Source organism: Lycorma delicatula, chromosome 7 (assembly GCF_047948215.1).
Source record: "Lycorma delicatula isolate Av1 chromosome 7, ASM4794821v1, whole genome shotgun sequence".
Classification (NCBI taxonomy): Eukaryota; Metazoa; Arthropoda; class Insecta; order Hemiptera; family Fulgoridae; genus Lycorma; species Lycorma delicatula.
Window position 1 is genome coordinate 72,131,323 of NC_134461.1, and position 15,514 is coordinate 72,146,836.

Consider the following 15,514-nt stretch of genomic DNA (forward strand, 5'->3'; position numbering starts at 1 on the left):
CTGGATCGCCAACTTCTATTTCAGTTAAATATGTTTGTAAAATTGTAATAATTTGGAATCAAAATTATCAGTTATTTTTAATTTAATCTTTCAACAGCTAATCCTGGCTGCGAGTGAGTAGCTATATAAAGAAAGATTGCGGTCTTTTTCAAAGAAATTGAGTACGTCTTCAGTACAGGTTTGAAGGCGAAGGTTACGAAAACATTTTCTTATTCTATCATGTGTATTCAGTAAAAAAGTTTAGATTTATAAAATACAATCAGTTTTGTCGGATAATCTATTAATATGACGCAAATGACTACAAGAAGGAAACTCTTTAGAAAGGTAAAGATAAATAGTTGGTGAAAATTTTCTAAAGAGAGTAGGAATTGTAATCTTGGAAGTAAAAATAAAGCCTGAATCGCTCTTCTAATTAAGTTGCTTTTTGTTTTAAATACTTCTGCGTAAGAAATTTATAGTTTAAATTAAATTATATGTAGATTTATTAATAAATTAATACCTTCTATTTCAAAATTAATTTTTTAAAATTGATTATTTATAAATACTTTGGTGTTTGATTTTGCATATATATATATATATATCATCATCAATTAAATAAAATTAATTGAGGAATATTTGTTTAGTGATACTATAAAAGAAGAAAATTCTGTTAAAATTATTTGAAAATACTAATATTCCATTACATATGTTTTCGTGTTAAACAACAGGTGTAGGATCCCATATTGGTTACCTGCCGGATCGAGCTATAAATTAACAAAAAATCTGACAACAAAGCTGCTATACTTTCCTGGCATTGGTTATTTATTCTTAAATAACGGTAGGGGTAGGTAATCTATGTTGAAGTTTTATTGTAAAATTATCATTACATAATTAAATATATCTAAAAAAGTTTTTTAAATTAAAAAAGTGTTAATTATTTTCTTCTCTCTCCACCTACAAAATCACATTACAAAAATTTTTTATAAAATTTTTCTACGTTTACTATTTTAAAAGGAAGAAATATTTTAAAATTTCACCGAAAAATGAACAACCAATAAAAAGTATCTAAGAATTTTTTTGGTGGGGTGGTGGTGAATTATGGTGAAATTTTATCGTAATACTAAAATTAAAAGCTATTATTTAAACTTTTGTTAATAATAAAAATGTAAATAAACCAAAGAAATTTGAAAAAATTATAAAAATCCATATTTTTAAACTTTGATCGGCTACCCCACCAACAATATTGAGTCCAAATACTAGGGTCATTTATCGCTATAATTGTTTGGGTCACTTATCACTATACTAGAGAGATATAAATAAATCAGTTACAAAATATCCAATAAAATAAAAAGATTATTCGATTTTTGTATAAGGGAAAATTTTGGGGCACCATTTTTTTAAAAATGGTAAGTTAAACTACTGAGCTTAGTATAAAGTGAGGTTTTGTTAGCAAAACTTTGCGAGAATTGACCCTAAAAACCTATTTATCCCATTTTTTGGAGATCAGAGCCCAAAATTTTACCAACAAATTGCCCCATATACAGAAGTTTGTGTATAAAATTTCATCGAAATCGGTTTATCCAGTCAAATTTATTCAGCTTCAACACGTACGTATGAACATTACCCCAAACGGTTTGTTTGTGGTTTCTGGTACAAAAAACTTCGAGAAATGGAAAAAAAAACACATGTCCCATTTTTTGACTCATTACAATAATTTCTTCTGGCAGCACATCACTAGAGTTATTGATGCCAATAAATATTACGTAAATACTTTACCGTACAATGTAATGTAAGATAAATGAACATATGTTTTATATTTATTTTGAAAGGATTACCGAAGGTCAAATTGTTAAAATATGACTCCAATGAAAACAGTTTGAACATTTCGTTTTTCTTTTAGTCATCTAAATCTTTTTATAAAATACGTTTCTAGGAAAAAAAGGAAAAATTAAAAATGTAGTGGATGAAGTCTCCTTTTTTGAATGAAAACAATTCCCATGAAATTTGCTAAGAATAAAGCATCCTTAATGTAAAAGAAATGGTTTTTTCTTGAAAAAAGATCACTCATTTATGATAAAGAAATTTACACGTATTTATATGTTGAACAAAATAAGTTAAAATCGAAAATATTATCAACGCAATTCTATAAACAATGAAATTGTCAAAACAGCGTTTTGACAAGTGTAAATAATATACTTTATATTAATTACATAATTAGTATATAGTAAGAGTTACGTAAGTTGATTTTGATTAAGTTATTTAAGCCTCCTCTTCACAAGTTTAAAGATTAAACAAACAAAAAAATTGTAGATAGTGAATTAGATTGTATTTCTATCTACTGATCGTTTTGATAGAATGCGTACTTAATCGGTAAATTTATAACAAAGATAAAAAAAAAAACTAATAAAATAATTTCACCCGTATTATAAATCTCTTAATGTAAATATGCTTTCTTAATTACCTCATACCTTTGAATATCTAGGAATATTTTTCAGTTACCGTTCATTTAACAGGAAAAGTAACTTTTAAAAATTACAAAATTTGGTTTATTCGTTTTGATAAGCAGTTTAAATAAATGTTTAAAGCAATAAAAATGTATATTCCGTAGAAGATAGTTTATAAATGAAAATAAAAATTAAATTAGTTATCAGTGAAAAGTCTTTTTTTATTTTATTTTTTTTTTAAACTTACGGGGCCACCTCAGGTATTGCTTCAGAGGATGAGACGAATGATATTTAGCGTGTGTGAAAATGCCATGCCTGACCGGGATTCTAATCCGGGATCACCGGATCAAAGGCCGAGACACTTCCATCATCAATGAAAAGTCTAGTAAGACTTTCCCGAACGAACATTTATATTATTAATATTATTACTGTATATATACTGTATATATATATATATATATATATATATATATATATATATATATATATATATATACTGCATTTATTTTTGAGAAGATTTATTATTTTATTACATATATATGAGAGCAGATGAGAGTAAATTTTACATAAATTACACCGTAGGTGTTAATAGTATAAAAAGAGTTAACGTCAATATTTGGAGGAGGCCAAGTTCAAAGCAAATGAGAATTGAATGTGTATTAGTAAGGTTTTAGCTCTTTTGAGATATAAAGGAAATTGAGATCGTGAAGAGACAGTGAAATTGAGTATTGGGGTTATGAATTAGGTGGGGAAATTACAACAATTTTCTATGTGATCTTGTGTTACTCATTATCGCATTGCTTTGTAGATGTGTAGCTAATTAGAGGAAAATTTATCCATCTAGGTAACATATAACATATTTCTATAATATCTACTCATCCTCTAAAAGCATTTAATCTTAATTGTATCTCATAATAAACATAAATTTTAATAGGTTTTTAAACGGAAAATTCAATTTTCTTTGATTAATTAACCTTCTTTTTCCCCTCTTAAAAAATTAAAAAAAAAGCTTGTTAAATAAAAGATTTTTTAGGACCTTAACATAGTATTAGAAAAAAATGTTAACTGCCATCTAATCTAAATAATATTTGAACTTATGAAATTATGTAATAAAAACAAAAATTTGTAAAATTAAAAAAAAAAGAAAGTTTTTTTCTTTCATAAATAAAGAAAAAATAAATAACCTAAACAATTTTGAATACTAAATCCTAATTGTAAATTAGGCAGAATGGTAGCGTCTAGGATTTTCATCTGGAGGTCCCAGATTTGAATCCCAGTCAGGCATGGCAATTTTCACAAGCTAAAAAATTCATTTATCATTCATCTAGTAAGTGTAAGAGGGTATAAGGCTTGTAATTCTCCCTTGTGTCTTCAACATGTGTGGGGGAGTCAAAGTAAGACCGTAGTTTCGGTGGGGGATCTATTTGGGGTTCCCTCATTAGAGGCATGATGTATAATTAAAAGTCCGGGTCCCGGCTAACTGGGGGAAACTTTAGTTTCCGACGAGGTAGTTTAATGTGATGGCACCCCCTGGAGGTGAGTAAATGCTTAATTTCGATTCCAGCTCCGGGGGAGGGGATAAATCAATGGTGTACTCAATAAAAGAGTTGTAATTACCATGTAGATAAATAAACAATAATAATAATTATTATTAAATTCCTTTAAAATTTAACAAGTAACGAATCCAATACCAATTTTTTCCAGTTTTAGGCGAATAACTTCGTTTCGTAAATTAGGTTCGTTTTAGTAATTATATAACATTCATTTTATATGTATAAAATAAATTTAAAAGGCACTGTATATATAACTGTCATTATAATGATATTAGATGTTTGTAAAGAAAGTTTTTGCTTGTTTACTTATATCCTTTATAAGTTAGTGTAGCTGCTAGTGTCACGTAATTATTATCTCATAATAATGTTTTATTAGGAAGGCTTTTGCGTAGAATTTAAATTTGGTGAAAATCTTTACAAATACTCAAAGTTTGTACAAAAGCAATTTAAAAAAAAAATCGTATAAAAACTATTCAGGTATAACGTACATATTGTTCTTGGACTATTGTCATTTTATGTCTTGTATGCTGCTTATTTATACCTATCGTTCAACATATTATGATCAAACATTTTGCCTATGACACAACTATTCTACCTGTGGATGAGAGTAGGCATTATCCTTTTGACATTTTAGGATTCGTTAAATCTTTAAAATGGTAGATCAATTGGATTGATAAAGGATTAATGAAAACAAGTAAACAGTATGTAGTGATATACTTTCTGTAAAGGAGTGTGTTCATCTGCGATGCTGAATACCTTAGGCTTGTGGTAGTCAATTGAATGTCAAATATCAGAGAATGCACACGGTTTGTTGCCTAACATAGAAGAAGCACATAAAATGAAAATGAAATACTTTCACTTGACGGTGAAAAATATGTACTGATTGATTGGAAACGATCTTAACTCACAAATTAATTTAAGATGGCATTATGGAAATGAATTTTGAAATCTATCTGTACATACACAGTTCAACTTAGTGATACTTTAAGTCACTGTAGTAACGATGCTATAAAAATTTTAAAACAAAATATCTAGGGACAGTTTTAAAGAAACCATGGTATGCTAAAATTCCATTTATATTCAATGATTAACATCCCCCGTCGTGGATTCGCCCACGATGCGTATAAAACATAAAAAATAAAAAATAGTTTATTATTGGTTATGTGAGGAGTGTTGCTCACATCACTATTCACACCTTATCCGATTAAATAAAATGTTCAGATAAAGGATGTGTTCCCAAAATCAATTTTTTTCATGAAATAAGGAGGATATTGAAGTTTTTCAAGAACTACTTTGTTGGTAAAGTAGCACAACAAAATCGAGAGTTTTCATCATTTCATTTGTTTGGCTTTGCAGGGATTACATATTTTAATCATGATACCGGCTTGAATATCTTTCAAATTCAGATGAATTCAAACATTAAATTTACTTTTTTAGATTCAGTTAACGATCAAAATTTGAATTGACATGTAACGTATTTCTCAAAGTTATACTCAATTTTGAGCCGAGGGTATATGTAGGATGCAGAAAATTCTGACGTAGTGTTACGTAGTCTGCGGTAATAAATTCTAGTAGCCCTAGAAACTCTTCTACCAATAGGCGAGGTCACAGAACCTCGTCTACAGGAAGCGATAATAATAATAGTAATAATAATAACAATAACATAATATCAATATCTTAATAGCAATATTATTATGAAAATGTTAATATTTATATTATTTTAAAAATATCAATACCTAACAGAAAGTCGAATCTATGCCAATTACCCTAATGGAATCTTTTAGTTCAGTATATAAAAATTCACAGTGCTACTTTGTTCGCTTGAGGACAGAAGTTCCTAAGGATCAGCGCTACATTAGACAATGGTATCAAATTTAATAAAATGCTTATGTGTTATAATAACGTTCTGAAGTCTATATGGGTATCGAAATTCAACATTCCTCAAACCATCAAAAGTTTGTTAAATTTTTAAAATTATCATCATTCCCTTTAATTTTAATGTCAAGCTAATTTAGTTTTACATGTATTACAATAATAGTACAAACTGATTTTTAATAGACAATGACATTAAATTTAATAGATCACATAATAACTATCTAAAGAATATGTACGATTGGTGTAGACGATTACAATCGATACAGATATTATATTTATTTATACTTCTTTTTATAGATTTTATAAATGTTTCATATTATAAACTTCTCCTTAGCTACCTCTATGGACGTTTCTCTTAGGCAAAATATAATCAAACATTATCTCTGTTTTTGACTAAGACGGTGGTTCCACAAGGCTCAGGCCTTTCTTTTACTGTATCTTTACCACCGACCTACCGATTAAGAATGGAGTTGTTGTCGCTTCTTTTGCCGATGACAAGGCTATTCTGGCTGTGGATGAAAATCCAACTGTGGCCTCAACTAATCTACAATCCGATTTAAATCTAATCAGTAGGTGGCTGGATACATGAATTATAAGGGTTAATTAAGCTAAATAGAGCTGTGTGAAATTTGGAATAAGGAGAGGAAATGCCCACGAGTCCGCCCTGATGGAACTTTAATCCTGCGTACTGAAAATATATGGTAACTGTTTCTTCACCAGGTTTGACGTTGACAGTTCATGTAAGGGAGAAGAGAATGCAACTTAACATAATGTTTTGGTTGCCGAGTAGGAGGTCTGAGTTAACTTTATTTAATAAGCTAATTTTATCCTCGGCAATTTTGAAACCAATGTAGGTGACATGTGGCGTCCAACTACAAGTAAAAATGTTATGGTAACAGGTAAGTAAATGGTAACAGGTAAAAAAAAAATGTTAAAATCATTGAGTGGTTTAAAAACAAACTAGCGAATTGTATAACTGAAGCTCTGTGGATTGCTAAAAACAATGAAATCCAAGAATATTGGGTCTACGATACGTAAAGAAAAAATACAACGTTTTAGTTTGAAATATGGACTTCGGATAAATTACCAAGTTAACCACTATGCTGTAAACGTTTTGGACAACGGTGAGGATGTTAAGCGACTACACGTTCTGGATCTTAATAACTCTATAATGTTATTACACCCGCTAAGTATAGTGCATTTATTAATCAATCATTAATTTCTTTCCTCTCCGTTTACGTTTTCACATTCATTTTTAATTTTTTGGTTTATTTTTTCTTTTCTAAGTATTTCATCAATACGCCATTTTTGTGATTCTTGTTATTATTATTTGTTTTCTATTATACTTCTGAAAGTACAGTTCTTCAAAATTACCTTTTGTACCTTCTAGCCTCAGAAGTTTTACATAGTACTAGTATGTAGTTTTTGAGGAATCTCAATGGGAATTCCTTTTTAATATGAATACATCTGCAAATAATTTACTTAACATTCCCACAAAGATGTAACCGACTGTAAATAAAAAATTAGAAAAAAATTATAATTTTTCTATTTATGGTTTATATAAAACGAAGATTCGGGAAGTTTGAATTGTAGTAAACATTTCTGCAGCCATAAGAAAGTTACGATAAAATTTCATAATGACTTATTCAGTATTTTTCGCGGTTATCGGAACCAAGTGAAAACGATGTTGATTATTTGTATAGCAGTGAGATATTAAACTAATGTAATGAAACGAGAAATGAAACAATTTGTTATAAAACAACGTAAGAAAACGTAACGACCACCGTAGAGTATTTGACGACAAATTTCTTGAATATCAGTGACATTTGATGAAGATAAATTATATTTCTGTTTATTAATTAATTTTAATTATCTCTGATCGTTATATATTTTATATGAATAAATTAGTTCAGGAATTAGTAATATTAATGTTTGTTTAATTTGATTAAATATTACATTAGTAATATATGTATATGTAGTGTCTAAATATTAAATATTAATATTATATTAAATTTGATTAAATATTACGTTAACTGAATTTTATAATTTTATTATTTTAATTGAATTTAATAAAGCGATTGTGTTTAAAACCTATAATTAAAATATAAAACTAAACAAAATTTGCTAGATAAAATCAAATTTGGAACGTATTAATGCAACTGGTAAAAATAATTCATTGGTAATGTTGGTCAAATTGCTTTAATCATGTTTCTTCGAAATATAAACTTTGGTTTATAAATTTTAGATTGGATTTCAGATTTTCTTAAATTGAGCATTTTTTGTAAGAGTGTTAATTGGTAAAATCCTAACGTTTCAACAAATATCTTTTACTATTATTCATATTTTTACATTTAAAAACCAACCTTTTGATATTTATAAGATAAAAACTAAATGTGTAAAAGAAATATTAACTACTTAACCTTAAATTATTTTCCTATTGCAGTTGGTAACTCTTTATTCGTAATATGAATATATATATCAAAATAAGACCAGTAATTATAAAAAAACAGCTCTTATCATCCCGACGACTTTAGGGGAAGACACCCGCCTTTTGACGATCCCAATCGTCACATCACCGCCTCCGATCCTAGCCCTGATGGGGTTTACTAGAAGTCCTTTTTTAGACGCTCTAAACTTGATAACACAACCCAGGTATCAGTTTGGTCTCTATCAGGAAGCCAAATAAGTAAGTCTAAAAGTGTAAGCCAAAAAAGTGTAAGTCCATCAGTGTACTTACACAATCTACTATCGCCTTCGTATGGCCTCTCCCAACCACGACTACCACAACTTACAAACCCTTAACTATCAAATTAATCGATTCGCGAAAACGCGATCCCCGCGCCTTCGTCTAACACCGAAGGTTTCACCCAAAAACTCTTCCTATATCTAATTTCAATTAGGCTATGCACTCAGGTCATTACTTGAGTGAGTCTCTAAACACCAAAATTACTATCCTCAATAACAAAACAACAAATTGCTGATAAAAATCCCCCAAAAAACAAGGTTTTGATGAACAACTATTTTTTCCTATAATTCATTTTACTCATGTCCTCCTGATTTGCTTAAAAATCAAGAAAGAGATTCACAAATTCAATAAGCCTTTAATGAAAATATACTATATTTCTCTACTCTGGTTTGCTTTCGGGAGCTAGGTTCAAGGCAACACCCTCCCACACTGCAGTTCCATTACAGAGTTAAATCTTATCAACACCTAAATATATGAAACTTCAAAATTTTAGCATGACTATTTTGTCTATGCGAATTGGGCTTACCGTTCATTCACTAACATTGCAGCTCGGTAAATGAGTATGTATTTCTGATTAAATTTAATTTCATTTAGAAATCATGTATCGATAATTTTTTTTTTAAAAGACAGAAGATTCAGTATATAAGATTGTGTTTTACGTTATATAATACCCTAGAATATTTTTTCGAAATTACCTAAGAGTTTGTCATTATTTCTATAAATTTTTTTTTGTAAATTTAATAGAATGTCGAATAATTATCAAATATATGAAATAATTAAGTAAATAGGAAACAAATTTAAATAGGAACATAAATAAATTGAAATCTTCAGAATGTGCGGGGGGGGGGGGGGTACGCATCATATTGTAGCTTAGTATAAATACTATGAAAATAAATAACTAAATACTTCATAACTAACACGTACGTACGAATGAGAGATAGTATACAACTAAACAATTTTTTGAACTTATAGTTTTAGGTCTTTTTGTAAATAGTAAAAGCAATACTACAAAACCCATTTATATTTAGTTAATATTCAATAAACCGCTTACCAAAGAATGAATTCGATGCGTTCAAGAACTTTCGAAATTAAATTCCATTTTCAGGAACTCTCATATTCGTTCTGTTTACAACATTAATTAAAACGTAACATATAATTTGTAAGAAAATCGTGATATTTGCGTAAAAACATAACAACAGTTGGACATCATATGTTTTAAAGTTTTGTCAACGTAAACGTCCTGTCAGTTTGGTGGTCTTAATCACCTGAAGATGGAATTTAATTCCAAAAAGTGCTTAAGTGCGTTGAACCCCAAAAAAACTCATTTGTTTTGATGCGTGCGATTACGTACCTAGATGCTTATGTCATGTGTTTGATAATTATTTTTAAAATGGAAAAAGATGAAAGAGCTACTGAAAGAAACGATTTTAAACATAGGCTTATCGGATTCCGATAATATTCGGGTTTATTCATAAATAACCGGCAACACTAAATCCAACTTTTTATATCATTTATGTATGATGGAATGATAAAAGGTTGAACAACGTGTATTTTCGATTAAAGCATTACAAAAAAATGGGACTAGTTTTACCTCTGTATATTGGACGGATATTTTGATGATACTTCGATATCTATTAGAATCATCAGGCACCGTCAGGATCCACTATTAATATCTGGGAGCAGTAGTTTAGAAGCTTCCTGGTAAACAAAGGATTATACGTAAAACTGATAACATCGACACCGTATAAGCTATAGTGTAACGAAGTTCCAAAGATCTGCCTATCGCAATTTAAGTCTCACTTTGTTTATTGAAAGGATTTTTCAATAGAATGTCTGCATAAATTGATATAAAATTCAAACAGAATTTTAATGACGTCATTTAACGTCATTTAAGCAACATCATTTAGCAACGTCATTTAATGATGTTGCTCTAATAAATCGTATGACTTTATCGGTAAATTCTGAATCTTATTACTGGCAATGAAGGGATTATAAACTATATACTAATGATTGAAAAATCACATTTCCACTTATGTGAATAAATGAATAAGGAAAATACTGATACTGGTGAACCAAAAATCTAAATATAAATAAAAATAAATACATAATTTCGTATTTAAAAGCACCCTTAGGAATAATTGGCCCATATTTCTTTCAAAGCAAAGTTGTTACCACCATTTGAGAGTACAAATTACTGAATAATTTTTGTCTGTTCAGACTGCGAAAAAACTTGAAAGGAATTATTTCAAGTTACGTTGTTTCAAGAGATCGGGCGAACAATGACTGCAGATGTTTCCAGACCATGCTTTTTCACGAGAATTCCTTGGTTAATACGATCATCGGATCTCACAAGTGCGATATTTTCTTGTAAGACTATATGAAAGTAAGATCCCATCCCATGAAACAGTGAAGAACTTAGAGAAAAAATTCGACATAAAGTTAATGCTATTTCTGTGAATATTTTACATCACGAGATGATGGGAAATAATTAGATTTCAAGAACGAGTTATTAAAAATTGAGGATCATCTTCAAGATATATCGTTTAGAAAATACAATATTTTAAGGTTCAGTAAAATGATATTAAATAAACTGTCAATTTTTAGTAAACATTTTCTTTTAAAGGTTTTAATAAATAAAAAAATACTAATTTTTAAAAATTGTTTTGTTGCTTCAACCTAATAAAATATGTATTATATCCTTTATTTAAGTATGAAGTATATAGTCGATCCGTGCAAAAGAATACTTTTGTAAAAATATTCTGTAATTGAGTAATATTAACTATGTGTTTTTTTTCTTGTTAAGTCCTTTCCTAAAGTATATATTCATTTATGATCGGATACTTTAACAAAGGTCCCGCTAGTTCTGCTTCTTGTCTGGTAAGTAAAATATGATACCTTTTTATTGATATAATTCTTCGAATGAATAGGATTTTATGTTCCAGTTTTTATATTTAATTATTTATTGTTAAAATTTAATGCCGAATAAAACTGTCATCATAAATGATAAAAATAAATATGAATCATAAATTAAAATAATAAGAAAAAAACAGTTGTAGATAAAGTTGATAAAATATATAATAAACATAAAAACAAGGTTAAAAGAATGTAACATGAAAACATGAACAATATAATGAAACAGAAAATCTGAGTAAATAAATGATGTTTATGGAACGAATTGGTAACAATAAATAATAAAATAATAATTTTCTGATTGCAGACATACCTTCTCTATCAGCTGTCCACAACCTACTACTGAAATAGAATTCTGGGAAGTTGAAATGACCTAGATAACGAGAAAGTACTCATCGAGTTGGCTTAGTAGTGAATGCGTTTTCGCAAATCAGCTGATTTCGAAGTCGAGAGTTCCAAAGTTCAAATCCTAGTAAAGGCAGTTACTTTTATATGGATTTGAATACTAATCCATGTATCGTAGATACAGGTGTTTTTTGGTGGTTGGGTTTCAATTAAGCACACATCTCAAAAATAGTTCTTGTACTGATACTGTACAAGACTACACGTCACTTATACTCATACATATCCTCATTAGTAATACCTGACGGTGATTCCCGGAGGCTAAACAGGGAAAAAGATAAGGAGAAAGCGCGCCAGCCATCGTGGTGTCAGTGGCAGCTTTTCGGGCTTTCATCCGGAGGTCCCGGGTTTGAATCCCGGTCAGGCTTGGCATTTTCACAACCTACATAATTGCCATTTCATCTCATCCTCTGAAGCAAACTTAACGCTGATTCAGGAAGCTAAAAAAAGAAGATAAAGTGCAACAGAACATTTTAAACCTTAACATGCTACACAAAAAAATAATAAGATATAAATATGAATAAAACACGCAAAAATTAATAATATTCGTTCAATATAAAATCCATGATGACATAGGGAACCCTCAAGGTGTGTGCAGGGGGCGCGGATTGCAAAGGATATGACTAAGGCAAGTCTGGAGAATGTAGGTTAAGGCCGTGGAGGGCAACCCCCAACGGAGAGGCGCGTCGGCTGTCTCTGCAAGAGGAGGTCGGCGTGTCACTATAAAGCTCGGGGGACCTCTGTTGGGAAAACCCTCTAGTGGGGCTAAGATAGGGAGAGCAGAAACTGCTGCCACGGCACCCTGAGGCAATCGAGTAATGTCTAAACGGTGGGAGCCGGTTGCCTTGGGGTGTAATAAAAAGGAAAAAATATATAAAATCCATATATAGTAATCATAAATGAGCGGAGCTAAAACCATACTCATTGTCGGAACAAGCCATAATAATTTAAAAAAAATTTAAAACGGATTTCTTAATTACTTACTAGGAAAAACGCGGGCCTAAGACCCGCCGCAAAAATGTTACATGGTTTATGTTTCATTATACATGATTTTATTAAATGTTTTTGCCAATGGTAACTATTTAACGTTCATGATTTTAGCGTACTAATAACAACAAAAGTGTTTACAACGAAAAGCTTCAAAATTCTGGACATTTATATCCGTTTATTGAGTTGTGATTTTATAACACAGCCTTAAGCTCCAATATATTCGTTTTTATTTCCAAAACACAAATATAATTTTAGATAAATCGATAGTATTAAGAAGAAATCGTTCTAACTAATCGTTAAGAAATCGTATAACGAATGAATTGTTTGTGCGCTTCATTCAAAATAAAAATTTGAGCACATACAGCAAACAAACTAAAGCACCACGTTTTTTGTTGGAGAGATAATAGATAGGTTCACAAATTAACACAATACAATCTGCAACAACATCCACTGAATCAGAAAGATAAACATTAATTTTTTTCTAAGCACCTTAAAAATAAAGCAATGAAATTGGCTGCTGCACCCAAAGTAAAAGGCGATTCTTTCTGGATCTAACATAAGGCACTCGTAAACAAACATTATTTATATCACTGAGAATACTTTCTTTGAGATCTTACAGCAAATATTTTCTTTCTACCTTTCTTTGTGACCTTAATATTCTAAAATAACCGCCAATAATTCAGGGAAATAAAACCTCAGAAACTACACTTTGCTTTATAATGTATAATTGTATGTATGGAAAAAATGGTAGAAAAAAGTAAATTGTCATTGTCAAGGAGAAAAGTGGTTAACCTGTATGAACTGTTTTTCTGTATCTGACTAACTTATCCTACCGGGAAAACCTAACTCAGTCAATTTGCCGGGCTCCGACCGGCAAATTGTATTTCCCGAAAAAGTAATATAGGCATTTATAAATATATAGTTTGCATTACTGGAGGTGCAAACATCTATACACTTCCAATGAACGGTTGTTCCATGGTATTTCCACAGCAATAGAAAAAAAAATCACCTACACAATGACAAAGTGTGAAAGCACAGAGCCAAGCTGAGAAGCGATCTGCAGCTTTCTGGGATGCGTTCAGTCTCTTTTCTCGGACGGTGCTTCGAGCCAAAGATGATGAGGAACGGTGGACGGGTTTCTACCGGGATGTGTTAGACAGCTCCAGCTGTGAGGGCTGGTATGCTCTTGTGTGTTGGCTCCGATGATCAGCTAGAGACTCCATGTGTGAAGTGCGACGCTTTCTGCTGTGTCGACAATCATTTGGATCTGACATCTTTTAGGCGGGAGTCAAGACCAAAGTCCCGGTGGGTGATCACCTTGGGAGCCCCCATTTGAGGTATAAGGCACTCAAAAGACGGAGACCCGGCCCCTGGGGTGGGGATGAAGCGGCATTGCTGGATCTGGAGTCTCCTTGCTGGGGGGGGGGGGGTTAGAGGTTGGCATAAAGTAAAAGATCCAACCGGCGGGCCGACCTGCCTTGCCAGATGTTCGCTGGTGGGCGGGAAGGTCCGTTGGAGTTAAAGGACACTCCTTGGACTGCGTTATACTTAACTGTGGGTCTGACTCAGGGGGTATAAAAAAGATAAAAAAAAAAAAAAGGCTGAGAAGCTATATTTGTTAACAACGATAACAGATAATAAATAATAATAATAGAGTAGATAATAAATAAATATAGATAAGACCAATGAACTTTAGGATAAAATTGTTGTAGTTTCCCCAATTATGCAATATATATATTTTTTCCCATTATTTCTCATTACATATGCTGTGCGTTAGTACAGAAAATATAAAATATAAGACCACTCATATTAAAGTAATATTATTTTAATTTTAAATTCTTTTCTGTAAACATAATGTATAAAATAAATAAGAGTAAACTACTAAAAAAAGAAACAGGATTAAATAAGAAAAATGAAAAGAAAAGAAAATAATGTTAGAGAAAAGAAAACCCCCCCAAAAAAAAAAAAAAAAAAATGTTGGTTAGATGGTTTCTTTTAGTGATGTCAATATAACGGTGAGTTGATCTAAACTCTGATGGATTATTTTCTTGTACAGAAAGAACATCAAAGGTATTTTCTACGTAACCTACACGGGATAGTGTACAATTTCTTCTATTCGTCTTATTCCTTTACCTTCGTCTTCTGAACATAGAAACTGTGATTGAATTGAACAATTGACTATACGAATCAAGCTTCGAAAGATCAACGGCAAGATAAAGCTAAATATAAGATAACATTGTTATTTATATGTCTAGAATACTGTCTTTTTATTTTTAGTCTTAAGATAAATTCTAAATGATATATTTTATCCTTTTTACGTTAAAGTAAATCAATTAATAATATATTCGGGTATATTTATTTGTTTAGATTCTCAACGAATATTTTATACTCGAATGGTAACGGAACTATTTCTTTATTTTTAGCGCTCAGTCATTTTTTTAAAAGTTTTATCAACATTTAATCTCATAATCGTACATTTCACCTAATTAAAGCATATGCTAGTTATAAATTACAATATTTATGTATATATATTATAAAATAATATTTAACATTTTAAATATTTTATAATATTTATACTATAAATATTAATATATTTAGTATGAATATTAGTATAT